At 49.2% G+C, this 27,266-nt stretch overlaps 1 protein-coding gene and 1 long non-coding RNA gene across 12 annotated transcripts in view; one reads left to right on the plus strand and one right to left on the minus strand.

Annotated features, from left to right (window-relative positions):
* The window catches only part of LOC140404397 (CUGBP Elav-like family member 4), a 977,034-nt gene that overhangs the window by 355,588 nt on the left and 594,180 nt on the right, over window positions 1–27,266 (plus strand). The gene's annotated exons all lie outside the window — the stretch shown is intronic.
* On the minus strand, window positions 21,728–26,281 carry LOC140404278 (uncharacterized). Its single transcript, XR_011938481.1, has 2 exons — window positions 26,002–26,281; window positions 21,728–22,326 (listed from the first exon to the last, which is right to left on the minus strand). It is a non-coding gene; the product is annotated as an uncharacterized lncRNA (long non-coding RNA).

The following is a 27,266-nucleotide window of genomic DNA, read 5'->3' on the forward strand; positions in this document are numbered from 1 at the left end:
GTCGTGAACGCCGTCGAGGTTCACGACGGCGCGACACGGCCCCTGACCCGGCCGATTCAGGGCCCGATAATGTGCTAGGAGCGGCGCCACGTCATTTACGCGCGCCAGGCCTTGGAGCCGCATCAAGGCGGCGCCGCATGCATGACGTGGCCGGCGCAGCATAACTGGCATCACCCGCGCATGCGCGAGTTGGCCGGCGCCAACCCGCGCGTGCGTGGTTGCCGTCCTCTCCGAGTCCGCCCCGCAAGAAGATGTCAGACGGATCTTGCGGGGCTGCGGAAGAAAGGAGGTCCTCCTTCAGAGAGGACGGCCCGACGATCGGTGGGCACCGATCGTGGGCCACACCCCATTTGAGGCCCCCTCGGTGCAGGATCCCCCCCCCCCCCCCCAGCGTTCCCGCGCTGTTCCCACCGGCAGCGACCAGGTGTGGACGGCGCCAGGGGGAACCCGCTGTTTTGGGCTGGCCGCTCGGCCCATCCGGGCCTGAGAATAGCAGGGGTGCCGGAGAATCGCCATTTTGGGTGTCTCGGGCGATTCTCCGGCCTGCGCCTCGCGGAACTCAATGGGGCCGGTCTCACCGCTTGGGAGAATTGCGGGAGGGCGTTGGACCGGCGTCGCGGGAAAATTTGGCGAGCCAGGCGATTCTCCCAACCGGCGCGGGAGCGGAGAATCGCGCCCGGAGTGTTGCACTAAGGCAGACTTTCGCTCATTCCCGTAGTCAGTAATTCCCGGAACAGGTTGTTAGTCTGTCGCGGGGGGCTTAGAGCTTGAGGGGGCGCCAGTCTGCATCAAGGAGTGTCTCCCACTCTTACCATCAGCCATTGGCGTGTTTGGAAGGACTTACAGGCCGACACACTCGGTCTGTTTGGCCATCAAATCCTGTGATGGGACTCGAATCCGGAGCTTCTGGCTCATAAGACCATAAGACCATAAGACATAGGAGCGGAAGTAAGGCCATTCGGCCCATCGAGTCCACTCCGCCATTCAATCATGGCTGATTTCAACTCCATTTACCCGCTCTCTCTCCATAGCCCTTAATTCCTCGAGAAATCAAGAATTTATCAACTTCTGTCTTAAAGACACTCAACGTCCCGGCCTCCACCGCCCTCTGTGGCAATGAATTCCACAGACCCACCACTCTCTGGCTGAAGAAATTTCTCCTCATCTCTGTTCTAAAGTGACTCCCTTTTATTCTAAGGCTGTGCCCCCGGGTCCTAGTCTCCCCTGCGAATGGAAACAACGTCCCTACATCCACCCTACCTAAGCCATTCATTATCTTGTAAGTTTCTATTAGATCTCCCCTCAACCTCCTAAACTCCAATGAATATAATCCCAGGATCCTCAGACGTTCATCGTATGTTAGGCCTACCATTCCTGGGATCATCCGTGTGAATCTCCGCTGGACCCGCTCCAGTGCCTGTATGTCCTACCTGAGGTGTGGGGCCCAAAATTGCTCACAGTATTCTAAATGGGGCCTAACTAATGCTTTATAAAGCTTCAGAAGTACATCCCTGCTTTTATATTCCAAGCCTCTTGAGATGAATGACAACATTGCATTTGCTTTCTTAATTACGGACTCAACCTGCAAGTTTACCTTTAGAGAATCCTGGACTAGGACTCCCAAGTCCCTTTGCACTTCAGCATTATGAATTTTGTCACCGTTTAGAAAATAGTCCATGCCTCTATTCTTTTTTCCAAAGTGCAAGACCTCGCACTTGCCCACGTTGAATTTCATCAGCCATTTCTTGGACCACTCTCCTAAACTGTCTAAATCTTTCTGCAGCCTCCCCACCTCCTCCATACTACCTGCCCCTCCACCTATCTTTGTATCATCGGCAAACTTAGCCAGAATGCCCCCAGTCCCGTCATCTAGATCATTAATATATAAAGAGAACAGCTGTGGCCCCAACACTGAACCCTGCGGGACACCACTCGTCACCGGTTGCCATTCCGAAAAAGAATCTTTTATCCCAACTCTCTGCCTTCTGCCTGACAGCCAATCGTCAATCCATGTTAGTACCTTGCCTCAAATACCATGGGCCCTTATTTTACTCAGCAGTCTCCCGTGAGGCACCTTATCAAAGGCCTTTTGGAAGTCAAGATAGATAACGTCCATTGGCTCTCCTTGGTCTAACCTATTTGTTATCTCTTCAAAGAACTCTAACAGGTTTGTCAGGCACGACCTCCCCTTACTAAATCCATGCTGACTTGTCCTAATCTGACCCTGCACGTCCAAGAATTTAGAAATCTCATCCTTAACAATGGATTCTAGAATCTTGCCAACAACCGAGGTTAGGCTAATTGGCCTATAATTTTCCATCTTTTTCCTTGTTCCCTTCTTGAACAGGGGGGTTACAACAGCGATTTTCCAATCCTCTGGGACTTTCTCGGACTCCAGTGACTTTTGAAAGATCATAACTAACGCCTCCACTATTTCTTCAGCTATCTCCTTTAGAACTCTAGGATGTAGTCCATCTGGGCCCAGAGATTTATCAATTTTTAGACCTCTTAGTTTCTCTAGCACTTTCTCCTTTGTGATGGCTACCATATTCAACTCTGCCCCCTGACTCTCCGGAATTGGTGGGATATTACTCATGTCTTCTACTGTGAAGACTGACGCAAAGTACTTATTTAGTTCCTCAGCTATTTCCTTATCTCTCATCACAAAATTACCAGCGTCATTTTGGAGCGGCCCAATGTCAACTTTTGCCTCCCGTTTGTTTTTAATGTATTTAAAGAAACTTTTACTATCATTCCTAATGTTACTGGCTAGCCTACCTTCATATTTGATCCTCTCTTTCCTTATTTCTCTCTTTGTTATCCTCTGTTTGTTTTTGTAGCCTTCCCAATCTTCTAACTTCCCACCACTCTTTGCCACATTATAGGCTTTCTCTTTTGCTTTGATGCATTCCCTAACTTCCTTTGTCAGCCATGGCTGCCTAATCCCCCCTCTGATAACCTTTCTTTTCTTTGGGATGAACCTCTGCACTGTGTCCTCAATTACTCCCAGAAACTCCTGCCATTGCTGTTCTACTGTCTTTCCCACTAGGCTCTGCTCCCAGTCGATTTTCGTCAGTTCCTCCCTCATGCCCCTGTAGTTACCTTTATTTAACTGTAACACCTTTACATCTGATTCTACCTTCTTTCTTTCAAATTGGAGATTGAATTCTACCATATTATGATCACTGCCTCCTAAGTGCTCCCTTACTTTAAGATCTTTAATCAAGTCTGGCTCATTACATAACACTAAGTCCAGAATGGCCTGTTCCCTCGTGGGCTCCATCACAAGCTGTTCCAAAAAGCCCTCCTGTAAACATTCAATGAATTCCCTTTCCTTGGGTCCACTGGCAGCATTATTTACCCAGTCCACCTGCATATTGAAGTCCCCCATGATCACTGTGACCTTGCCTTTCTGACATGCACTTTCTATTTCGTGGTGCATTTTGTGCTCCCGGTCCTGACCACTGTTAGGAGGCCTGTACATAACTCCCATTATGGTTTTTTTGCCTTTGTGGTTCCTCAACTCTACCCACACAGACTCCACATCATCTGACCCTATGTCGTTTAGTGCTGTTGATTTAATTTCATTCCTAATTAACAAGGCAACCCCGCCCCCTCTGCCCACCTCCCTGTCTTTTCGATAGGTTGTGAATCCCTGGATGTTTAAATACCAGTCCTGAACCCCCTGCAACCATGTCTCTGTGATGCCTACCACATCATACCTGCCAGTCACAATCTGGGCCACAAGCTCATCTACCTTGTTCCGTACACTGCGCGCATTTAAATATAGCACCTTTAATTCTCTATTGACCGTCCCTTTTTGTTTTCTTAGTGTGGTGGACCTTGGTTTACTGAGCCTTTCCATACACTGTGTCATATTTTGTGGGATGGGGACTATCGTAACCTCTCCTGAGTTTTGTCTTTTCATGCTTTTTTGTATTCCTAAGCAGCCAAGCTTCCCACTGATTACTTCACCTCTTGGTTCCCTGACTTTCCCTTTCCCCCAATCTTTATTTAAAGTCCTATTGACCACCCTATTTATTCTTTTCGCCAGAACACTGGTCCCAGCTCGGTTCAGGTGGAGACCATCCCAACGGTATAGGTCCCCCCTGTCCCAAAACTGATGCCAGTGTCCCATGAAAAGGAACCCCTCTTTCCCACACCACTCTTTCAGCCACGTGTTAACTTCCCTTATTCTTGCCTCCCTATGCCAATTTGCACGTGGCTCGGGCAGTAATCCGGAGATTATGACCCTTGAGGACATGTTTTTTAATTTGAATCCTAGCTCTTTATAATCTCTAAACAGGTCCTCTTTCCTAGACTTGCCTATGTTGTTGGTACCGACATGGACCACAACAACTGGATCCTCCCCCTCCCTCTCCAGTATCCTTTCAAGCCGGTCAGAGATGTCCCGCACCCTAGCACCGGGCAGGCAACATACCATGCGGGACTCTTTATCCTGCTCACAAAGGATACTATCTATCCCCCTGATAATAGAATCCCCTACAACTACAACTTGCCTATTTACTCCCTCCCCTTGAATGGCCTGCTGAACCATGGTGCCTTGGTCAGCTGACTCATCCTTCCTGCAGCCCTGTACGCCATCCACACAGGGAGCAAGTGCCTCATACCTGTTGGACAGAGTCAAGGGCTGAGGCTCCTGAGTTCCTGACTGCTGGTTCCCTTTACCTGCCTGACTTGCAGTCACACCCTGCTGTCCCTGGCCACTGGCAGGATTTAAACTACTTACTCTGACAGGTGTGACTGCCTCCTGAAAGACAGTGTCCAGGTAAGTCTTCCCCTCCCGGATGTGCTTCAGTGTTTGAAGCTCAGACTCCAGCTCATCAACTCTGAGCCGGAGCTCTTCGAGCAGCCAACACTTACTGCAGATGTGGGCCGTCATTCTCCGACCCCCCGCCGGGTCGGAGAATGGCCGTTGGCCGCTGTGAATCCCGCCCCCGCCGAAGTCTCTGGTACCGGAGATTGGGCGGGGGCGGGAATCGGACCGCGCCGGTTGGCGGGACCCCCCGCTGGATTCTCTGGCCCGGATGGGCCGAAGTCCCGCCCAGGAATTGCCTGTCCCGCCGGTGTAAATCAAACCTGGTATTTACCGGCGGGACCAGGCGGCGTGGGCGGGCTCCGGGGTCCTGGGGGGGGGCACGGGGCAATCTGACCCCGGGGGGTGCCCCCACGGTGGCCTGGCCCGCGATCGGGGCCCACCGATCCGCGGGCGGGCCTGTGCCATGGGGGCACTCTTTCCCTTCCGCCTCTGCTACGGCCTCCACCATGGCGGAGGCGGAAGAGACTGCCCGCTGCGTATGCGCGGGAAACTGACAGCGGCCGCTGACGCTCCCGCGCATGCGCCGCATTTCCGCGCCAGCTGGCGGGGCAACAAACGCCATTTCCGCCAGCTGGCGGGGCGGAAATCCCTCCGCCGTCGGCCTAGCCCCTCAATGTTGGGGCTAGGCCGCCAAAGATGCGGAGCATTCCGCACCTTTGGGCCGGCGCGATGTCCGTCTGATTGGCGCCGCCTTTGGCGCCAGTCGGCGGACATCCCGCAGTTGGGGGAGAATTTCGCCCCAGGTCGCTGCAGCTCGCAATGGGATCTGCCAGCTCCCACATCAAGCAGCTCAAGCACATCACCTACCAGCCATCACTAATTAATTAATTAATTTAATTTAAGTTTATGAGTTTAGCTGTGTTTTTTTTTTAATTTGGGGCAGATTTGCTATCAACCACTCAGATCACAGCTTCCCTCTGACGTCACTTTTGGGAAACAAACTGGAAAACAGGAAGTTTCCGTTAGGTTTTTATACTCCCAGAGACTGCTCCTCCTCCTCCGAACGGCTCCCGAAATTAGGCCCGAAGAAAGAGAGAGAACAAAACAGTCGGGAAAAAGCACCTTCTCCCACTCTTCACCGAATTACCTCACTGCACCAAATTACCAAATTCTCACTCGGTCTGTATCTCTCTCACTCAGGCTGTGTGTCCTTGACCTGCGCAATGCTTCAGAGGCGGGGATGCTCCCCACTGCGCCACCAGACCGCTTCCACAATGGAGAATGGGTTCTCAACCGCACTGACCAAGCCTCGGCTGAACGCAGTGGAATGCTATAATTATCCTTTGTCCAGCTGGTCATGCAAGATGGTCACCCCATGAGTCATCTCGGTGAACCATTCATTAAGGGCTAGCATTTTGCATCATCGACTGCAGTCAACTCAGACGGTCATGCTAAACAGGAAGGCCATCTTCAAAAGGTTAGTTAGGTGTTGGACGCCAACCCCTAGCTGTCTGTTGCCCTTCGGCGCTAAATGAGTTGCACGTTCGCAATTGCAGTCAGAGAAGGATGTATTATGCCGTAGGATCTTGGGTCTAAGTTATTTGGGAGTGTTGTGATCGATGCGTGGAAGCTTCAGCATCATCAAAGGTTTAAATGTTGGAGGTGAATTGCCCAGTTGATTCTCAACTCTGTTAGGGGGTTCTGAATGCGATGGGGAGAAAGGAGGAAAGCTCTTGCGTTGATTCAACATTTCCTCCAGCAGCTAGAATGGCCCAAAGTGCCTCACAATCCATAGAATATTCGTGGAGCGTAGCTGAAGAGAGAGGAGAATTTGTTCACTGTCAGTTCATCTCTTTTGATGGGGTGCTTGAGGTTAACAATTGGGCAGAGCACTTTTCCACAACCCCTCCACCTTCACATCCTCCCCCCCCCCTCACAAAAAGAAAAAGGCTGAGGGACAAATTGGCCATGATATAACTGAATGGTGGAGCAGTCCTGAAAGACTGAGTGTGGCTCCACAGAATCGCACCATTTTAAATGTTAGCTATTTAGAGGAGGAGGTGGAACAATATCATGGCCCATTAATCCAGAGACCCAGGTCAGTGGTCTGGGGAAGCCAGGTTCAAATCCCACCAGGGCAGGTGGTGAGATCAATGGATATCTGGAACATGAAACCATTGCTGATTGTCTTAAAAACCCATCTGGTTCACTAATGCCCTTCAGGGGGAAGAAATCTGCCAGCCTTACCTGGTCTGGCCTACACGTGACTCCAGACCCACAGCAATGGCAGGTTGTGCTCTGAAATGGCCTAGCAGGCCACTCAGTTGAAGGTCGATTAGGGATGGGCAGTAAATGCCGGTCCAGCCAGCAACAGCCACAACGCACAAATAAATATTTTCTTCAGTCTGGCCACTCAGACGAGTGAGGGCGGGGGGGGGGGGGGGGCGGGGGGGGGGTGCTGGGAAGTGGGGGGGGGGGGGGGAGTTGGGGTGGTGGAGTAACCATGAGATTGTTCTCATCTTTAACATTAGGATTTCAGCAGCATCTGTGCAAGTGAGTACAAATGCTCATACTGTGTTGCACAACCCCCGCCGCTATGTTCGCACAACACCAAGAGAACTCCTTACTCTTTCTTGAAAATGTGCCATCGATTTTGTTATACGCTCCAGAGCAGAGACTCACGTTGACTCAGAAGTGAAGCATTAGTGTAACCAGAGATGGAAGGGTTCTTTGGCATTCAAATAGACCACTATGAACAAAGAACAATACAGTACAGGAACAGGCCCTTCAGCCCTCCAGGCCTGTACCGGTCATGATACCACCCTTGGCCAAAACCCTCAGCACTTCCTACTGCCGTATTCCTCTCTACCCATCCTATCCATGTATTTGTCGAGATGGCTTTTGAACACCGTTGCTTCCACAACCTGTCCTAGCAACACGTTCAAGGCACTCACCACTGTTGCGCGTTTCTTTTACTTGTCTTTTCTGTGGCTCTGTTTCAATTATGGCAATCAGTGAGTTTGCCCTTCTTTCTGTGTTATCTATGTCTTAATGCTCAGAGTCGCCAGGTATCAAATTATACCACCACAAGTTTCAACCGGCTATCGATCAAAGAGCCAAACACCAGTTAGTTAGTTCAAGATCAAGGGTACTTTATTTACATACAATTAATCATGCAACATAAACACTACTAGTTAACTACACCTACCAACTAAGACAACCTGTACTTAACTTCGGGCACCCGGCCTAGGTCAGAAAACAGTGGCCGCTGTTCGCTTCTGGATCTATCGGGTTCGAAGGAGTAACTGCTGCTCAGCTGGGCCCATCCGGCTGGTAGCGGGCGTTGAACTTGGACTTGCTTCTGGTGTTGCTGCACTTGGCGATGGCCGTGACCGGGTACCAAGACCAAGAGAGAGCAAACATATGGCAAACTCTTCTTCTTATACTCGGGGGGGGGGGGGGGGGGGGGGGGGGGGTTTCGCGCTCTTTTGGACGGTCCTTCGATTTGGGCCTTACTAATTGGGTGACCCCTGATCACTCTGTTCGATTCCTTAGCCAATAAGTGGGCGGGGATCTGGATGGCTGGGCATGTCCCAAGCGGTCACTGACTCAGTTGTTTGCGTTTCCCTTGAACAGGGAGTGGCGCCGAAATGTCTGCGACTGTCCCGGTTGCTTGAGTACCAGTCCTTTGTATTGGTGAAGATGGGCCATCAAATGCTAATCGGCCCCATTACAATGCTAATTGGACGGAGTTTCGATACCGTCTGGACTTCTGGCTTACGAATATGCATTTCAGGCTCTGAGCCTGCCTGAGTCTTGGCTTGTCCATTTTACCCGCCAGGCTTTGCGAGTTTCTCTGTACCTTGTTGGAAGTGGCCATCCCAGATGGCGACACCACCCTCTTGTGTAAAAAAACCTGCCTCGCACATCTCCTCTAAACTTTGCCCCACGGACCTTAAACCTATGCCGCCTGGTGACTGATCCCGCCACCCTATCCACGTCCCTCACAATTTTGTAGGTTAGGATGAATTTAGTTTCAGTCATTGCTACTTAGTGGGATGTTGTGATTTTTGCCAGAGGTGATTTTCATTTTACTGGCCTGATTGTCTTCCAAGCGCATCCATGGGGATTGGGATTTTGATGTTGCTCTTAATATTGTCTTCAAGCACTATTATCTTCACTGCTCTGTTCTCTCTTGAACAAAGCGGAGTTATAGAGTTGTTGAGAAAATGGGGAAGGGTGGAAGGGGGATGGAAATATGTAGGGACCGTATATAAAATAATGGGCTGGTGTCTCTGGTTCTCCGGTCACGTGTTCGTCGGCGAGGCATTCGCTGGCGGCGCAAAGCGTAAGCGATGGAGGGAGAGTGTTGAAGGGAGGTGGAAGCAAGGTGGTGCTCAGTGTTGCATCAACTGAGTCACCCAAGCTCAACATTGAATTCCACAAATACAGGCCGTAAATTCTGTTCCCCATTTTGCTTCCTTTCTTGCTTCATCGGCGGGAGCAGCTCACCTGCTCAGGCTCATGGTTTGTTTCTTGTCTGCTCTCTCCGGTGGACAGGAAACATCTTCCATTTTTGGGACTATTTCCCCACACCGTCGTGAAAACTGCGGTCGTTTACGCCAGGAAAACTGGCGTCAAAAGGCCACAGATTCACCGTTTTGCTTGGGGCTAGCAGGCAGCTGTCGTGGAGCTCGCAGCTCCAGCTGCCGATACGGCCCCCCGCACTTCAGCCGCGCATGCGCAGGGCCGTGGCCTCCAGCGGCCGCGCCTTGCTCCTTGCGGACTCAGCCCGCGGACCTGGATCGCCAAAATAGTGCCCCGCAACGGCCGCTCCCGGGACCACCCGCACACATAGCCCCCAGTCCCGAATGATGTCCCCCCCACCCCCGGCCCTCCGATCGGCCCTCCCCTGACTGTGGCGGCCCCGGGCTGAGTCCACAGTCGCCACGCGAGGTTCCCGAATGGCTGGGACCACATTAGAACCACGCCGTCGGGAATTCGGCCGGTCGGGGACGGAGAATATCGGGGCAGGCCTCAGGCAATGGCTTTAGGCGTTGGATACTCGGCACGGCTCCCTCCCCGAGTACGGTGCTTTTTGGGGGCTGGAGAATAGCGGAATCGAGCGCCGGTCCCGATTTCGGGAAAAAGGATTCTCAGGCCCATTGCCAAACGCAATTTTGGCATTGGAATGTGGAGAATCTCGCCCCTTATTGGTCGAAAAGGAGTAATGGAGTTTTCCCTTGTCTCATGGCTGATATCCACCTCATCAACTATCATCACTAAAGCAGACCATGGGCAGGGTTCTAACCCTCCCCCCAACCCACCCTGGGCATGGCTTTCAGCCGCCACGGCGGGGGTTCCCATTGATGGGGCTGGCCGATCCCACTCGCGGGAAAGGTGGGAAAATCCTGCCCCTTGCCATTATTGTGCTATTTGCGGGATCTTGCTGTGCCTAAATCGGATGCCGTGTTTCGAACATTGCCACGGTAACTATTATAATGCAAAGGACCTTATTGGTCCGAAAACACTTTGGTCGTTCCTGAGGGCATGAGAAGCCCTTTATTAATAGAAAGTCTTTTTCTTTCTTTCAAAGATGGTGCTAAAAATAATTGGATTGATCAGATAATTTGGATGAAGCAGCTTTGAACCGATCATCAACTGCAATTTGTAGCTGGGAAGGAGATTGCCATCAAGCCTGTGCTTGTTCTCCCAAATTCAAAACAAAGCAGAAACTGTTCACGGAGCGAAAAATATTGAATGACTTTTATTGAGAAGCCTCATTTCGACCATGTACTAATCTCTCTTGTTAGAGGGTCATTGCTGAGGGAAGCCGCTAGCGAGATGGCGTGCATGTGTGATCCAGAGTGATTACTCAGCATTGAAGGCAAATCGGGAGCTGGCCTAATACTGCCTGTTCTGAAAGTAGGCCCCTGAATTGAAATAGCTTGATGGGCCGCTCGGTTTTAAACACCGCCCCCACAGAAATGCAGATTACACCTAGGTGTAAAGCACCATTTGTGTGGAAGGCATTGAGGAATTTAGGAGGGGGCAGCTTGAAGGTACTGCTTCACGATAGTTCAAAGCGCTTTGGAACCAATCAGTCCTTGCAGTGCCGTCACTTGTTGCAATGTGCAAACATGGCAGCCAATCTGTGCATGCAAAGAATAATGCCAGATCATCTGCATCAGTGATGTTGATTGTAGGAGAAGTATTGGCCACAGTACTTGAAAGGAAATCCCCAGCTTTTTTTTTTGTCAAAGCAGTGGTGTAGGATCCATCCACCAGGGCCCAATGTGAGCCTGACTTCCCTTAAATTTACTTAGCCAGAAGAAAGAACAATCGTAGAACCATAGGATCCCCACAGTGAAGAAAGAGGTCATTCAGCCCATTCATCGAGTCTGCACCGAACCTCCGAAAGAGTACCCTACCTTGAACCACGTCCCCGCACTATCCCCGTAACCCCACCTAACCTTTGGGACCTAAGGGGTAATTTAGAATGGTCAATTCATCGACCCTGCACGGTGGCTCAGTGGTCAGCACAGCTGCCTCACAGCTCCAGGAACAAGGGTTCAATTCCGGCCTCGGGTGACTGTCTGTGCAGAGTCTGCACGTTCTCCCCGTGTCTGTGTGGGTTTCCTCCGGGTGCTCCGGTTTCCTCCCACAGTCCAAAGGTGTGCAGGTTAGGTGGATTGGCCATGATAAATTGCCCCATAGTGTCCAAAAGGTTAGATGGGGTTACTGGGTTACGGGGATAGTTGGGAACTTGGGCTTAACTTGGGTGTTCTTTCTAAGAGCCATCACGTGCATGATTGTCTGAATGGTCCTCCTCCAGTGCTGTAGCTTTCTATGAACTATGGAATCCATTGTCTGTTATACAGAGAGAGTAAAAATACGTTGTATTAATTCAAAGGAATATGTGTTATTTAGCTCATTTATTTAAAATGATTCGGAGATTGAAATGCACATTTTTAATTGTAGTCATCTACGAATGAATTTTATCGATAAACCGAGAAGATAGTTTGGCTGCTATCGGTCTCAGCTATAGCAGTGAGGGATAACACACACACAAATGGGCTAAGAGCATTGCAGGAATTAGTCATTTCAGGCCTTGTTTGATTGGGAAAAATAAAATAATAATAATCGCTTATTGTCACAAGTAGGCTTCAATGAAGTTACTGTGAAAAGCCGCTAGTCGCCACATTCCGGCGCCTGTTCGGGGAGGCCGGTACGGGAATTGAACCCACGCTGCTGGTCTTGTTCTGCATTACAAGCCAGCTGTTTTAGCATGAGCCTGGCAGCATTGCAGTGGTTGGACAGGTAGCCAGCAGCAACATCTGGAATCACTTCAAGCCCTGACAGGTCAAATTCCCTCCCTAACAGCACTGTGGGTCTACCTACACCACAGGGACTGCAGCGGTTCAAGAAGGCAGCTCACTACCATCTTCTCAAGGGCAGTTAGGGATGGGCAATGAGTGCTGGTCAAGTAGCGGGGAAAAAAACCTATGGGCAGACTCCGGGCGGCAAGCATGGAACTGAAAGGAACTCTTCACTCTTGCAACAATAACAGAGCAGTATCACTCCTCTCCATCACTGACAAAACCTTTGCCAGAATCCTTCTGAACCGCTTCCCTTCGTGTAACATCTCGACCACGATCTGCTGGCAGAGTCACTTGTTTCAGAAGAATGGTGAAGGAACCACTAGTCTGATTAGACAGCTTCAGGAGAGACGTCAAGAACAGAACATGGGCCTCTACACAATGTTTGTTGACCTGTCCAGGGCTTTTGACACCGTCAGCTGTGAGGGCCTTTGCAAGGCAATCGAGGAACTTGGCTGCACTGATCAATTCATCACAACGATTTGTCAGTTCTATGGTGGCGTGATCATGCTAGATGATGACAAGTCTTCTGACTCATTCACTAATGGAGTTAAACAGGGTTGTGTGACAACGGCAAACCTCTGTCGCATGTTTTCCTTCACCATGCTCGCCGATCCTTTCCACGGTGGTGAAGCTGGCATTGAAATCAATTGCCACATGGGTGGGAAGCTGTTCAAACTGACACAGATCGAGGCAACGTGAAAGGCGTCCTTCACTTTGCACATGAGAAGCTGAGAGAAAACACAAGGTGACAAAATCCCGAGCCAGAGAACTTGTCTAAAACCCAATCGTCTGAACCCTTTGCGGTGGAACCTTCTTGGTGCAGGTCAGTCTCAGCAGTCACTGAAGTACCCACCGGGACCTTACCCAACACCCCAAGGTGACAAACATTGATCAACTTCACCTGAGGAAGGAGCAGCGCTCCGAAAGCTAGTGATATCGAAACAAACCTGTTGGACTTTAACCTGGTGTTGTAAGACTTCTGACTATTGATCAACTCCGCCGAGGAGGACAAATGATGGAGCCCTTTTTTAAGGAGCAGGAAACATTCCTGGAGATGGGGGAGATGCTTTGGAGGAAGTCAGGCTATCATCAACCGTGCCCTTGGAAGGACAATGAAGCATCTCAAAATTGCGCAGTCGTTCAATCACTCAATCTTCGGAGAGCATTCGTAGCTTTGGGGTCTGGACAGGCTCGGAGTAAAATCCACACAACTGGAGTAAAACTGTGTCATTGCTCAGATTGGTAGCCCCCCCCCCCCCCCCCCCCCCCCGGAGTCTCTTAGCCCCCTGAGTCAGAATCTACTTGCAGTTTGCTTTTTTAAAATAAAGGGTAATGGCTTTTGCAGTCTGCGGTCAAACCCATACCTGCAGGTAGCCCCCTGACACCGTCTTTCCGAAAAATTGAATTATCCAATAATTTCAATTAAGCAATGTAAATAACACAGCAAAGTGGGACTCCGACGTGCAGGGGAAATTGGAATGCATCAGACAATTTGAACGACGAGGAGCAGAATCTCCACAGAACAAATTCTATTACAGACTCCATAGATCAAACATCAGTGTGGGTGATTTTCCTGAACAAGCGCTTAATGTGTTTGTGTGACCTTTTTCTCTATTTAACGAGTGCGAGCCTATTTTAAATAAATGGGTCAACATATGCGTGAAAATTGCAGACTTAGGCTCAACGCACTTGGGTGATATTCCTTCCTCCCCTGCAAGTTGTAGTCTCATTATTACAAATCACATTTTTGTCACTGCACTGCAAGCCTGGCCTGTTATTAAGAAATTACCATTACACCAAAATCTATTACAAATGTCTCATTAGTACAACTTATTGTTATAAACTGCTAATAAACACCATTCCGACAGCTTCTCTTTATTGTTAACCTTCTATTATGATAAATTATTATTATGAAGCTCTCATTATCACAAAACTCTTTGATTCCATCTCGCATCAGCATTGAACTCACTGCCATATTGGTAGTGAATGTGACAATTTGATCGCAATTTAATTTTTCTTCAAAGTTTACAATGCAGCCTCTCTCACATCTCAAACGCGCAGCTTTTAAAAATAAACTTTGAAGCACAGCCGCTGTTGTTTTGGGAGGCATTTGGCACACAGCTCGGGGCCACACAAACAGCCGGACAATAAGCACCTAGATGAAGCTCTTTTTAGTGGTGCTGGCTGAGTGAATCCAGGATATGCAGGGCAGCACTGTCGCATTGTGGTTGGCACTGTTGCTACACAGCGCCAGGGTCTCAGGTTTGATTCCCGGCTTGGGTCACTGTCTGTGCGGAATCTCCACGTTCTCCCCGTGTCTGCGTGAGTTTCCTCCGGGTGCTCCGGTTTCCTCCCACAGTCCAGTGCAGGTTAGGTGGATTGGCCATGCTAAATTGTCCTTAGTGTCCAAAAGGTTTGGGTGGGGTTACTGAGTTATGGGGATAGGGTGGAGGAGTGGGCTTGGGTAGGGTGCTCTTTCCAAGGGCTGAGGTAGACTCGATGGGCCGAATGGCCTCCTTCTGCACTGTAAATTCTATGATTCTATGAATATCTACCTTGCTTTGGGACCCTCATCCACAGGGTAGAACCACCAACAGTGCATCACCTCCATAGACATGTCAACGTCACTCCTGATCTGTAACCTTCTCACTCAGAGAAGAACATGTTACCAGCTGAGTAACTGAGTATAGGATAGGTCCTGACCCACTTTATTTATGTGATTAAAATAATGGAAAGGGCAATTCTATGCAACATGTTTATTGCCAGCATCGCTGGGTATGATTTCAACCCAATAGACTTCGGCTCTTGCCTGTCCTGGTCTTGTATACCTTAAAATGGAACACCAGTAAAAATGTGGAAATAGTGTTATCGACCAGGGTTTAGAGAACCCCAAAGTGTATCATGGAATTCACCTGACCCATAACTTTTAATAGATTGTGGTATGGGGATCACACGGCCCACTCTAGAGGTGTGGTACAGCAGAATGGAAAAGTATTTTTTAAAAGTAAAACAATGTTTATTCTATGAACTCAAGTTAACCTTTTGAAAAAATACAGTGACCATCTTAGCAACCATTAATTCAAATACAACCCCCAATGAATACAACACTAAGTAATCTTTAATAACTTCCCAAACAACATCCAGAAGATAGAAGAAACACCTTTTAACAGAAGCACATTAGGTTTACATTCACTACTGAGAACATTTATAATTCTGGATTCACCAAATGATCAAGAGATAGTCTTTTTATGGCAGAGAGATCAACAGTACACCTGCTCTGTCTGGCTTCAGCTCCAACACTGAAAACAAAACTAAAACTCACCCTGCAGCAAACAGCCTAAAACAAAAGTAAAAAGCTGACAGACAGCCCAGCTCCACCCACTCTCTGATATCACTGCAATAGTAAACACCCATTTCTTAAAGGTACTCTCACGACGGATATTTATAGACACACCCATTTATGATCACCCATTTCTTAAAAGTACTCTCACATGACAATAGGAATACTGGTCCGATCTGTTCTTCTGTACCTTAAAATGGAATGCCAATAGCGCAATTTAACTAAAGAAAAGAGTCCGTTCTGGGTGGGAATCAAGGAGTCATTCATAGCGTTTGTAGCACCGGGAACCACCCGGCTATCTAACGGCACTCTTCTTTCCGGCCCCCAACGGAGACCAACCCACCAAGGCCGCACTTAACCACATATCCTGCTCTAAGATGTTCCGGCGAGCGAAGCTCCTCATTGCAGGAAGAGATCGGAAGATGCCATCCTTCTTTCTCAATCGCCCAACGTGACCCCCGGACCTCCCCTCCAACATCCCAACTCACCTATTGGGGTGTCCTTGAGCCCCCCCCCCCCCACCACACCACCCCACCACATACCGGCAGGGCACTCCCGGGATGATCCACAGCGTGGGCAAAATTCCAGCTTGGCACCTTGGCACTACGAGCCTGGCACCCTGGCAGTGCCAGGGTGGTGCACAGCTGGCATGCTCAGGTTGTCCTGTTGGTACTGCCAGGATACCAGGCTGGCAGTGCCAAGGTGCCTAGGTGGCACCAGCAATGCCAGGGAGTCAGCCTGGTCCCCGTTTGTGAGGCCCAGTATTGAACGGGGCCCAGCTGGGATCTTCTCAGTGAGGCCGACAGATGCCGGGTGGCCGTTTGATCCTGCGTCAGCACGGCAAAGTGAGCTTTCAGCTCTTTTGGCTCTGCGAGTTGGGCGCAACCCAGATCACGATGTTGCGCGAGGTCTCGTTCGATCTCGCGAGGTGTAACGACCATCGGAAATCCCAGGAAGTGGCCAATTCTATCAGGAAAGAAGAGAGTTCACCGTGGATCAGTCACGAGCTGCTTTGCTCCAAACAAACCTGGGTGATGCTCGAATCATGTTGCCTCCCTCCTGGTTGTCCGATGTCCATCCTTACACCGTCCCCGCGCTAACTGAGAAGCAAGCGGACTGTTCGATGCCCGACTGTGTGGATTCACAAGCATAAACAATCAGCTTGTTGCTCCGATGAAAAAATGAAACTGCTAAATGGGTGTGTATATATATATCCGTAGTGAGAGTACCTTTAAGAAATGGGTGTTTACTACTGCAGTGATGTCAGAGAGTGGGTGGAGCTGGGCTGTCTGTCAGCTTTTTACTTTAGTTTTAGGCTGTTTGCTGCAGGGTGTGTTTTAGTTTTGTTTTCAGTGTGGGAGCTGAAGCCAGACAGAGCAGGTGTGCGGTTGATCTCTCTGCCATGAAAAGACTATCTCCTGATTATTTGGTGAATTCAGAATTATGAATGTTCTCAGTAGTGAATTTAAACCTAATGTGCTTCTGTTAAAAGGGATTTCTTAAATCTTCTGGATGTTAAAAGGAGAGCTTACGGATTACTTAGTGTTGTATTCTTTGGGGGTTGTATTTGAATTGATGGTTGCTAAGATGTTCACTGGATGTTTTAAAAGGTTGACTTGAGTTCATAGAATAAACATTGTTTTGCTTTAAAAAGTACTTTTCCATTTCTGCTGTACCACACCTGTAGAGTGGACCGTGTGATCCCCATACCACAATCTATTAAAAGTTGGGGGTCAGGTGAATTCCGTGATACACTTTGGGGTTCTCTAAACCCTGGCCCATAACACTCTCCACATCCACCCTGTCAATACCCCTCAGGATCTTACAGGTTTCGATCAAGTTGCCTCTTCCTCTTACATGCCAGCGGATACAAGATTCGACTGTCCAACCTTTCCTCATAAGACAATCGAACCTGCTCATTCCAGATATTAGTCTAGTAAACCTTCTCTGAACTGCTTCCAAAGAATTTACATCCTTCCTTAAATAAAATGACCAATACTGTACACAGTACTCCAGATGTGGGCCGGGATTCTCTGATCCGTTTCCGCCCCGCCACGCTGCCAGCGAGGACGGAGAATTTGGCACCCCCGCCAAAACTCTATTCACTGCAGCCGGTTCAAAACTGTCAAATCTCAGTCAAGGTCAGTCGTCCTGGCACCGGTAATAGCAGAGTTCCATTTTAAGGTATGCAAGACGGGTCGGCAGGGCAGCACAGTGGTTACCTCCACTGCCTCACAGCGCCAATGGACCCGGGTTCAATTCCGGCCTCGGGTGACCGTCTGAGTGGAGTCTGCACGTTCTCCCCGTGTCTGTGTGGGTTTCCTCCGGGTGTTGCGGTTTCCTCCCACAGTCCAAAGGTGTGCAGGTTAAGTGGATTGGCCATGCTAAAAAAGTGCACCTTTTGGGATGTGCTGGAGCATCAGTTGAAGCCCAGGCTCCCAGTGGGAATGAATTACCGCTGAGGCAGTGCAAAACGTAGCTTCCACATGCTGGGAATTCTGGCTGAAGCATCAAACCAGGGAAAGGGCCACCAAGGTGAGAGAAAATAAAACAGCCAGGCACATCCCTCGGCAACAGGCTTGACTGGAGCTGTACAAATGTTGGATTTGTTTTTGTTTAAGATCCGGCATAAATTTCTGCCGTTCTCCCTTCATCAGCTCCGAATGGCTGAGTCTGCAGTGACTCGCAATATTTAGCCCTTCCAGATCCCCGGAAAGTTTTACAGTGCTGTAAAGTGGATCTGATTTTGATTTATGTTCAGGTGAAAATTGAAATTTTTATTACATTAACGGATCATGTAAACTAATGTCTGGCGAGGCACAGGCTAATACGGCTCTGTCAGAGGCACTCTGAGTGCAGAGCCATGGCTAGGCGTGAGCTGGCGGATCTCCGCACTGCTGCAAATAACAGGCAAAGGATAAATGATGATTAATGAAAGACATTAAATTATTATAAATGATCGGCTACGAGCAGAGGGCCGAGCTTCAACCGTGGGCTTGACAAGCCTTGGATCACCTACGCAGGTAGTGCTTGGTGTCTCCAATGATATCCTAATTTATATGCAAATAAACCTTGTATAATGAGCCCAAGGTTAGGTTTCTGACTTGCTTGCTTTCAAAGCGCCCGCCGAACAAGCTGTTTTTTTTTTTGCAACTGTTTGCAACCTGTAACTGAAGGTCACCCGGAAGATTTTCTGCTTTTTTTCACCCACATCAGACGGGCGGCCGATGATTTATGGAAAGTGATTTGGCAAGGTGACAGATTTTAATAGTGTATTTTCAATGCTTATGGATGGAAAATAAATGCGCTGGGACTGGCAAGTAATAGACGGCCCGCCAATTAGACGCGACATGTGACACCCCGCCAAACAATTGCGCGCAGCCTCCCCCACCCCGCCGCCCCCACCAACTCCACGCTTAAAAAGTACATTACGCCACCTCTAAGCTATTGGCTGCCCTATTATAAGTTCATAAGATATAGGAGCAGAATTAGACCATTTGGCCCATCGAGTCTGCTCCGCCATTCGCTCATGGCTGATCCTATCCTGGCCTTACCTCCACCGTCCTGCCCGTTCCCCATGACCCTTCAACCCATTACCAATTATAAATCTGTCCAACTCCTCCTTAAATTTACTCAATGTCCCAGCATCCACCACAGTCTGGGGTAACGAATTCCACAGATTCAACACCCTTTGGGAGAAGTATTTCTCCTCAACTCCATTTTAAATTTGTTTCCTCTTATCCTAAGACTATGACTCTCGTTCAAGAATGCCCCACAAGAGGAAGCATCAGCTCCACGTCTACTTTACCCAGACCTTTTATCATCTTGTATATCTCAATTTGATCTTTTTTCTAAACTTTAGAGAGTATCGGCCTAAACTGTTCAATCACTCCTCATATGACAAACGCCTCATCTCTGGAATCAACCCAGTGAACCTCCTCGTAGGGCAGCACAGTAGCATAGTGGTTAGCACAATTGTTTCGCAGCTCCAGGGTCCCAGGTTCGATTCCCGGCCTGGGTCACTGTCTATGCGGAGTCTACACGTTCTCCCCGTGTGTGCGTGGGTTTCCTCCGGGTGCTCCGGTTTCCTCCCACAGTCCAAAGATGTGCAGGTTAGGTGGATTGGCCATGATAAATTGCCCTGAGTGTCCAAAATTGCCCTTAGTGTTGGATGGGGTTACTGGGTTATGGGGATAGGCTGGAGGTGTAGGCTGGGGTAGGGTGCTCTTTCCAAGAGCCGGTGCAGACTCAATGGGCCAAATGGCCTCCTTCTGCACTGTAAATTAGATGAAATCGATGAACTGCCTCCACTGCATCGTTCCTCAAATAAGGGGACCAGAACTGTGCACAATATTCCCGGTGTGGTGCAAATGCAAAGTGGAGGTCGCAAAGTAGTTTCCTCTCTCAGAAGACAAGTGCAAAACACGAAGCAGTATCTGATACCAATAGACATGAAATACCTGATACCAAGACACAAAGAGGAACCTGGGCGTCATTCTCCGCCGGCGGGAGTCTCCGTTTTGCCGGCGCCCGGGGGTTTCCCGACGGCGTGGGGCTGCCCCACAATGGGAAACCCCATTGACCGGCCGGTGTTACGGAGACTCCCGCCGGCCGGTCGGGGCAGAAATGTGGCGGGGCGGGTAGGAGAATTTCGCCCCTGGTACCAAACCTTGTCGCTTGGTACAGGTGATATTTTCCTTTCCCAAAGGTCTTCTGAATTACTTACACCGGAATGCATAATATTTTCTCTTTCGCGCGCGATTTGCAAAATAAACTGCACTTTTAAGGGGACCCACTGCACAGCTTCCTCTTAAATGAAAATGCTGCTATTTTCCAAATCCCTGGAAATTTGAGAGAGTGAAGCAACTTTGGGGGTCATTAAAGGAAGAGTTGATGTTTGTACGGCACCTTTCGTGGTCGTAGGAAGTGCCAAAGTGCCCTGCATCCAAGGAACTACTTATTATAGGCGCTGCTGTTTTGAAAGCAAACCATTTTGTACACAAGAAGCCCCCACACAGAGTAATGGAATGAATGAGCGCTTAACCTCTTTTTGATTGTCGCAATTTGAAAATTCCTCAAAGTCCTTGTTTCCACTCTCCCCGGTGCCGACTCGAAGGTCCGATTGGCCTGCTTCTGCACTGTAAATTCTATGATTCTCTCTTTGATTCTTCCTGTGTGTGTATCACAGTTCTCTCTGTTTTTGGTCCACTCTCTATCTGTCTATCTGTCTCCCTCCCTCTCTCACTCTCTCTTTTAGCTTCTCATCTTCTCTCAGTACTATTTGTCTCTTCCATTCTATTGCAGTGAATGCCCAATTAAAGTCCTCACTCTGTCTGGTATGTAACCAATGGTGGGCAGGGCTGTTGCCATGGCCATTGCCTGAATGGCAAACCATGTTGTCTTTTCTTGTGGGTTCTGGGAGGGTGAGGGGCTCCTCATACAAAAGCACTCAGTTACTCATTGAGTGTTGGGATGGGGAGAGAGTAGGGCACCCCCTGAGAGCCAACCCCATTACCCTTGCGCCCAACCCCTCCTCCCCCGCTCCCATAACGCCAAGACCACCAACCCCCAACCTGCCCTCGCTCACCTGTTGCCTAGTACCTTCCTGATCCTGAGCCTTTGATGGACACATGGCACGCAGTTACCACCATTCTTCTGAGTGGTGCTGTCTGCAATGGACAACTTCTAGGCTCTGATTGACCAGCAGCTCTCAGGAAGGCAGGGTTTTCAAGCATAGGGTCCTGGATGCCGGGGGTGGCCTGCCAGTCACCACTTAAAAGTGCCATGGAGGCACTAAGTTCAGCCGGCCTCCCCAAAGGGGATGAGGCGGGATTTGCGCCGGCTCTTCAGCCAGTGGGCGAGCCCTTCGGTGCCTGTTTTAAACACCACCCTCTATTTCTTCCCTTCTCTCTTTTTCTCTCTCTCTCCCTGTAACGGATCTTTCAGTATTTCTGGTCCTTTTATAAAAGAAGGGGGTATTTGTATTAGCGTCTCTCATGACCTCAGGACATCGCAAAGCGCCTCATAGCCAATGAGGTCTTTTTGAAATGTCGTCAGCGTTGCAATATCAGAAAAGTGGCTGCCAATTTGGACACAAGAAACAAAACTGAGACAATGAGCAGGTCGTCTGTTCTGGTGATGTTGGTCGAGGGATAAATATTGACCAGGACACGAGATGATTTTGATTTCCCCTTTGTACGGGGCGAATCACTCTCTACAGCTGAGTTAGCCAAACAATCGTTTATTACTGAACAACACTAAAAAATCAAGCAGAACATCCCAGCGTTTTGTCACATGCCCGCACGCAACTGTGCTTTAAATACCCATTGTCTGCTCCAAGTGACCACATATTGAAACAAGCCTGTAACACTGAGGACATGATTACAGACACTCTTCTCTGGTCAGGGAGCGCTGCTGAGAGCTAAACGCAAAACAATCAGTGATGCTCTCTTGATTAATTAAAATGCAGTGGGCTAAATACATGGACCCTCTCACAGCTTTACCTATCTGCTCAGAACATCCAGGGATCAATCAGCCAGCTGGATTTTGAGTCCTGACCCTTTGCTCGATTGTTTAGATGTTGGCTTGTCACAAGGTACCGTATAATCTATCCGCACGGCCAACTTCCACAGTTGTGCTGGCCCTCTGCACACATTCAAAAGAGAGTTTGCTCATGGCTGGGGAAGCGATCACACCATATCGAGGGCAAGTGGGTGCATTGCCCACGCAATCTCTTGGCCTGGATTGCCTGAGGAGGTCAGCGAGGATCTTGCATCTCCCCTCACTGGGGATGGTTCCTTTCCTTGCGTCAGGAGATTTTCAATCTGAAAAAAAAAATCATTTGTTTGTTGTCAGCATCGCAACCAAAGTTGGCATTTAGTGCCCATTTCTAATTGCCTTTGAAGTGAGTGGCTTCCTCGGCCGTTTCAGAGGGCAGCTTAGAGTCAACCACATTGCTGTGGGTCTGGAGTCACATATAGGCCAGACCGGGTAAGGACGGCAGCTTTCCCTCCCTAAAGGGGACGTTAGTGAACCAGATGTTTTATTTTTAATGAAAAGCAATGATTGTTGTCATTACCTGATGAAGGAGCTGCGCTCCGAAAGCTATTGATTCCAAATAAACCTGTTGGACTTTAACCTGGTATTGTCAGACTTCTTACTGTGCCCACCCCAGTCCAACGCCGGCATCTCCACATCATGGTCACCATGACTGAGAGATAAGCTTTACGTTCCAGATTTATTAACTGAGTTGAAATTTCACCAGCTGCCATGGATGAGATATGGAATGAAATGAAAATCGCTTATTGTCACAAGTAGGCTTCAAATGAAGTTACTGTGAAAAGCCCCTAGTCGCCACATTCCGGCGCCTGTTCGGGGAGGCTGTTACGGGAATCGAACCGTGCTGCTGGCCTGCCATGGTATGCTTTCAAAGCCAGCGATTTAGCCCTGTGCTAAACAGCCCCTATGTCCCCAGAGCATTAAGCCTGGCCCTCTGGATGACTAGCAGAGTGCCATTACCGCTCTTTTCTTGAGCCAATGCAGTGCCCGTTGCAAGGGCGCACCCCATGTGATGTTAGGGAGGGAGTTCCAACATTTTGATCAGTGATGATAAAGGAACGATGATACATTTCCAAGGTTCAGTTGATACATTTCCAAGGTTCATTTGATACATTTCCAAAGTTCAGATGATACATTTCCAACGTTCAGATGGTACATTTCCAACGTTCAGATGATACATTTCCAAGTTTCAGACGGTCCATGACTCGGGAAATCAGAAATGTAGAGCTGGATTCTCCGGTCACCGAGCCGCGCGTTTCTCGGCAGCGTGCTGTTTGCTGGTGGCGGGATTCTCTACTCCCCCAGCTTGTCAATGGATTTCCCATTGAAGCCACCAGGAAATCGGCAGGCAGGAGCGAGCTGCCGACGGGAGGAGAGAATCCCATCTTTCGGAGAATCCTGGCCGTAACGTTTCAATTACTATTACTGCATTGCCTTGAATTCTGAGAGGAGGGGCGGAAGTCCTTGCTAAGATTCTCTTTTGTTGAGAATCAATATCTGATAGGATTTGGCAAAGAGCTAATAATGTAGTACGATCAATTGGCGGTTCTAACATAACAGCTAGAGAATGGTCGGCCATGCATGCAGAGCCTTGACTTTACGCAATCAGTCAGGAAAGAGAGAGTTGAAAAGCTGAAGCACTTCCTCTAAGAATTCCAAATGGATACAAGACTTAAATCCCAAGAAGAGATCATGCAAACTAGGGTAGTTCTTGGAGATTTTGACGATGAAGGGGTGATCTATTTTCAGAATCATCTAAAGGTTGTGCCACTGGATAGCAAGGCCATACATAAAAGCTAACCACAAATCACTGGGTTTTATATCTGGAGAGATAGAATTGAAAAATAGGGAAGTTATGTTACACATGCGTGGAACTTTGGGCCCGATTGAAAGGCCTCATTGCACCTGACCCCATGACGCGACAAGGCCGTTAAATCTTCCGAGAGGCCTCTTGCAAGATTTGCGATGCTCGGAATGACTTTGCAATGGGAAAGATCCAGATTAACATATTTAAATAATCCATTAGGAACTAATGGCCTCCCCAGCAAGGCCTCGACTGGGAGCCGTTTAGCATTGGTCCACACCATTGACACCTGGAGGGATCTCCCAGGCAATTGGAGACCCCTGAGTGCTCAGGAACAGGGCCGGGTGGCACCCTGCCTCTCCCTCTGGCACCCAGGTGCCTTGGCACTGCCACCCTCACAGTGCCAAGGTGTCCAGATGGCACTGCCAGGCTGGCAGGGGCAGGATGACCAAGTGCCAGGATGACACTGCCAAAGGCAGTGACCTGAGGGGGGCCATACCCATTAAATGGGGGGGGGGTGAAAGACGCGTACGAAGTGGCCTCCTAAAGGCTGGGAGGCTGAAGGGCGAGGGTCAGACTCAAAAGGGGAGTGGGGAGGCCTGAAAAGAGGGGCTCTTCAGCGATCCCATGGCGGGGTGTCCTCACTTGGGGGGGGGGGATTGCACATGTGTGCGGGGGTGACATTGCCCGTGACAGACCCACAAGCTCACTTTGAGATTGGGGCACCCTTTCAAAATGGCGGCCCAATCACTGAGGAGTCGGTCTGGCCAGCTCCCCCAGTGCTGAAAAAATTTCTAAGTGTGACTAGCCCTGGGAGAAACTCCCCAAGGCACAAAAGAACGATGAGGTAAATACCGGTGTGGAACTTACTAAAAAAGCGTGCAAGACACACCCCGCCAAACTCAGCTAAAATGATACTTAGAAATTCTTCCGTTAAATTGCACCATTTGGGGGGGCGGCACTGTAGTGCAGCGGTTAGCACTGCTCCGTCACAGCGCCGAGGACCTGGGTTCGATCCCGGTTCTGGGTCACCGTCCGTGTGGAGTTTGCACATTCTCCCCGTGTCTGTGTGGGTCTCACACCCACAACCCAAAGATGTGCAGGGTAGGTGGATCGGCCACGCTAAATTGCCCCTTCTTTGAAAAAAAAAGAATTGGGTGCTCTAAATTTATTTTTTTTAAATTGGACCTTTTGTTTCTTTTTAACATTCGTGTGGCTGTCATTGGCTGGGCCAACATTTATTGCCCATCCCTAATTAGCTGGAGCTGAATGGCAAGGTAGGCCATTTCAGAGCACTTTATTTGTTAAAGAATCAACCACATTGCCGTGGGTCTGGAGTCACATGTAGGCCAGACCGGGTAAGGATGGCAGATTTCCTTCATTAAAGGACATCAGTGAACCAGATGGGTTTTTACGACAATCGACAATGGTTTCATGGTCATCGTTAGACTTTTAATTCCAGATTTTTATTGAGTTCGAATTCTACCTTCCGCTGAGGTCCCCTGTGACTCTAGGTTGCTAGTGCAGTGTACCACTACGTCACCGCTCCTCCCTGAACCACACTTAGGTTGGTTTTTTTCATTGCCTCACGCCGGAATAGAAAAGGGCACCCGATTCTGGGATTACCGCCCCCATTCCTACCATTGAGATTTGTATGAATTCAGAGAGAAAGGTACAGGTAGTGAACCGACAAGCAGAAATCCCGCTCATGTTTATTCCACTGCAGGATTGGGCATTTTAGACCACCACCCCTGCCACTCGCCCCTGGGCTGTTTCAAAGGAATTGCGAAACATGTAATGGGCCAGCGAGGTTGGAGCCTCTGGTCTGGAAAGTTCAAAGAGTGGGATTGACGACTTCAGAAGGTCTAATGTAATGGTGTATGTCAGAATGGCAATGGGCAGGGAGGATCGACATGCAGGGAACGCAACAGGCAAACCCTAGCTTGTTTGCTTACTTCCTGGGCCACACCTAGTTGAAAGGCACGAGTGCCTGGTTGAGGGACCTGACGCTGGGACAGGGGCAAGCTGCTGAGAGCCACAGCCACCCTTGACCTTGCTGTTAACTTCCTCTACCCTCGACCAATGACTGACCCCCCCCCCATTCCTTCCCCGCAAACCCCTTCCCACCATCGCTCACTTGTACTCGGGTCCCTTTCCGATCTGAGGGCTCGGCTGGGTGTAGTAATGAAAGCAGCTGCCACCTCCCCAGTGAAGCTGCCGATTATAGGATAGCTGCTGGCCCATTAAATGCCCGAGAGGCACAAGACGGGGCAGGGCCTTCCCGAACAGAGGCGATGCGGAGGATTGCTGGCTCGCCAGCTAGCGTCTAAGAGCCCCAAAAGCCTCTGCAAGATTCCGCCCTTGAAAGGTCAGTATCTCGCGACACAGAACTAAATAACACAGCAAATGTACCTTCACTTCTCTTTGCTGCATTGCAAGCCATAAAAACAAAACAATAACAATAACAGCTGCTTAGATGCTAACTACATTGCGACTATGGTTGCTATATTGACCATGTCATAATTGCTAATCTCTATTGCTTGTTGCTAAGCGAATGATTGCTCTTGTTTATCTAGTTGGTGCAGCCTAATGGCCTAGACAATACTGTAATAATTTTCACCCGAGCACAAATTGTGTTGCGCAGTAATGTTCCACATACACTTTTATGTACAAACTCGTTTCCATTTTCTGTAAGGTTCGTTTTTCTGGGCAGGGGAGGGTGATTTTGTATTCTCACGAAAAGGAGAGTGGCAAAGGAGGTCTAACATCTCATGAGAATGTCGTATAGAATTAGGAATGACAGGGTGGCATGGTTAGCACTGCTGCCTCCCAGCGGCAGGGACCCGGGTTCAATTCCGGCCTTGGGTCACTGTCTGTGTGGAGTTTGTACATTCTTCCTCGTGTCTGCGTGGGTTTCCTCCGGGCGTTCCGGTTTCCTCTCACGGTCCAAAGATGTATGGGTTAGGTGGATTGGTCATGCTAAATTGCCCCTTGGAGTCCAGGCATATGTCGGTTAGGTTATGGGGTTACGGGGGTAGGGAGGGGTGGTTGGGTGAGTGGATATGGGTAGATGGCTCGTTCGAAGGATCGGTGCAGACTCGATGGGCCGAATGGCCTCCTTCTGCACTGTAGGGATTCTATATATTAAGGGAAGTATTTCACCATGTAATACAAACATTCTGTCCCTTCAGATAACATGCCCCAAGGGGGCACAAGCGACCATGGACTATCATGTGTTGGTACATGGTTATGGTACTGTTGTTGCCTTCTGTGTTCACTTTCTTTCCATTAGCTCTTAGGGAAGAAGTGGGAATGCTAAATTAGACATACACACAGAATATAGTTAAAGTCGTATCGTTGCAGGGCACCTTTCTCTACAAAATGGTGCCGTGTCCTTTCCAA

This window comes from Scyliorhinus torazame, chromosome 30 (assembly GCF_047496885.1).
Source record: "Scyliorhinus torazame isolate Kashiwa2021f chromosome 30, sScyTor2.1, whole genome shotgun sequence".
NCBI lineage: Eukaryota > Metazoa > Chordata > Chondrichthyes > Carcharhiniformes > Scyliorhinidae > Scyliorhinus > Scyliorhinus torazame.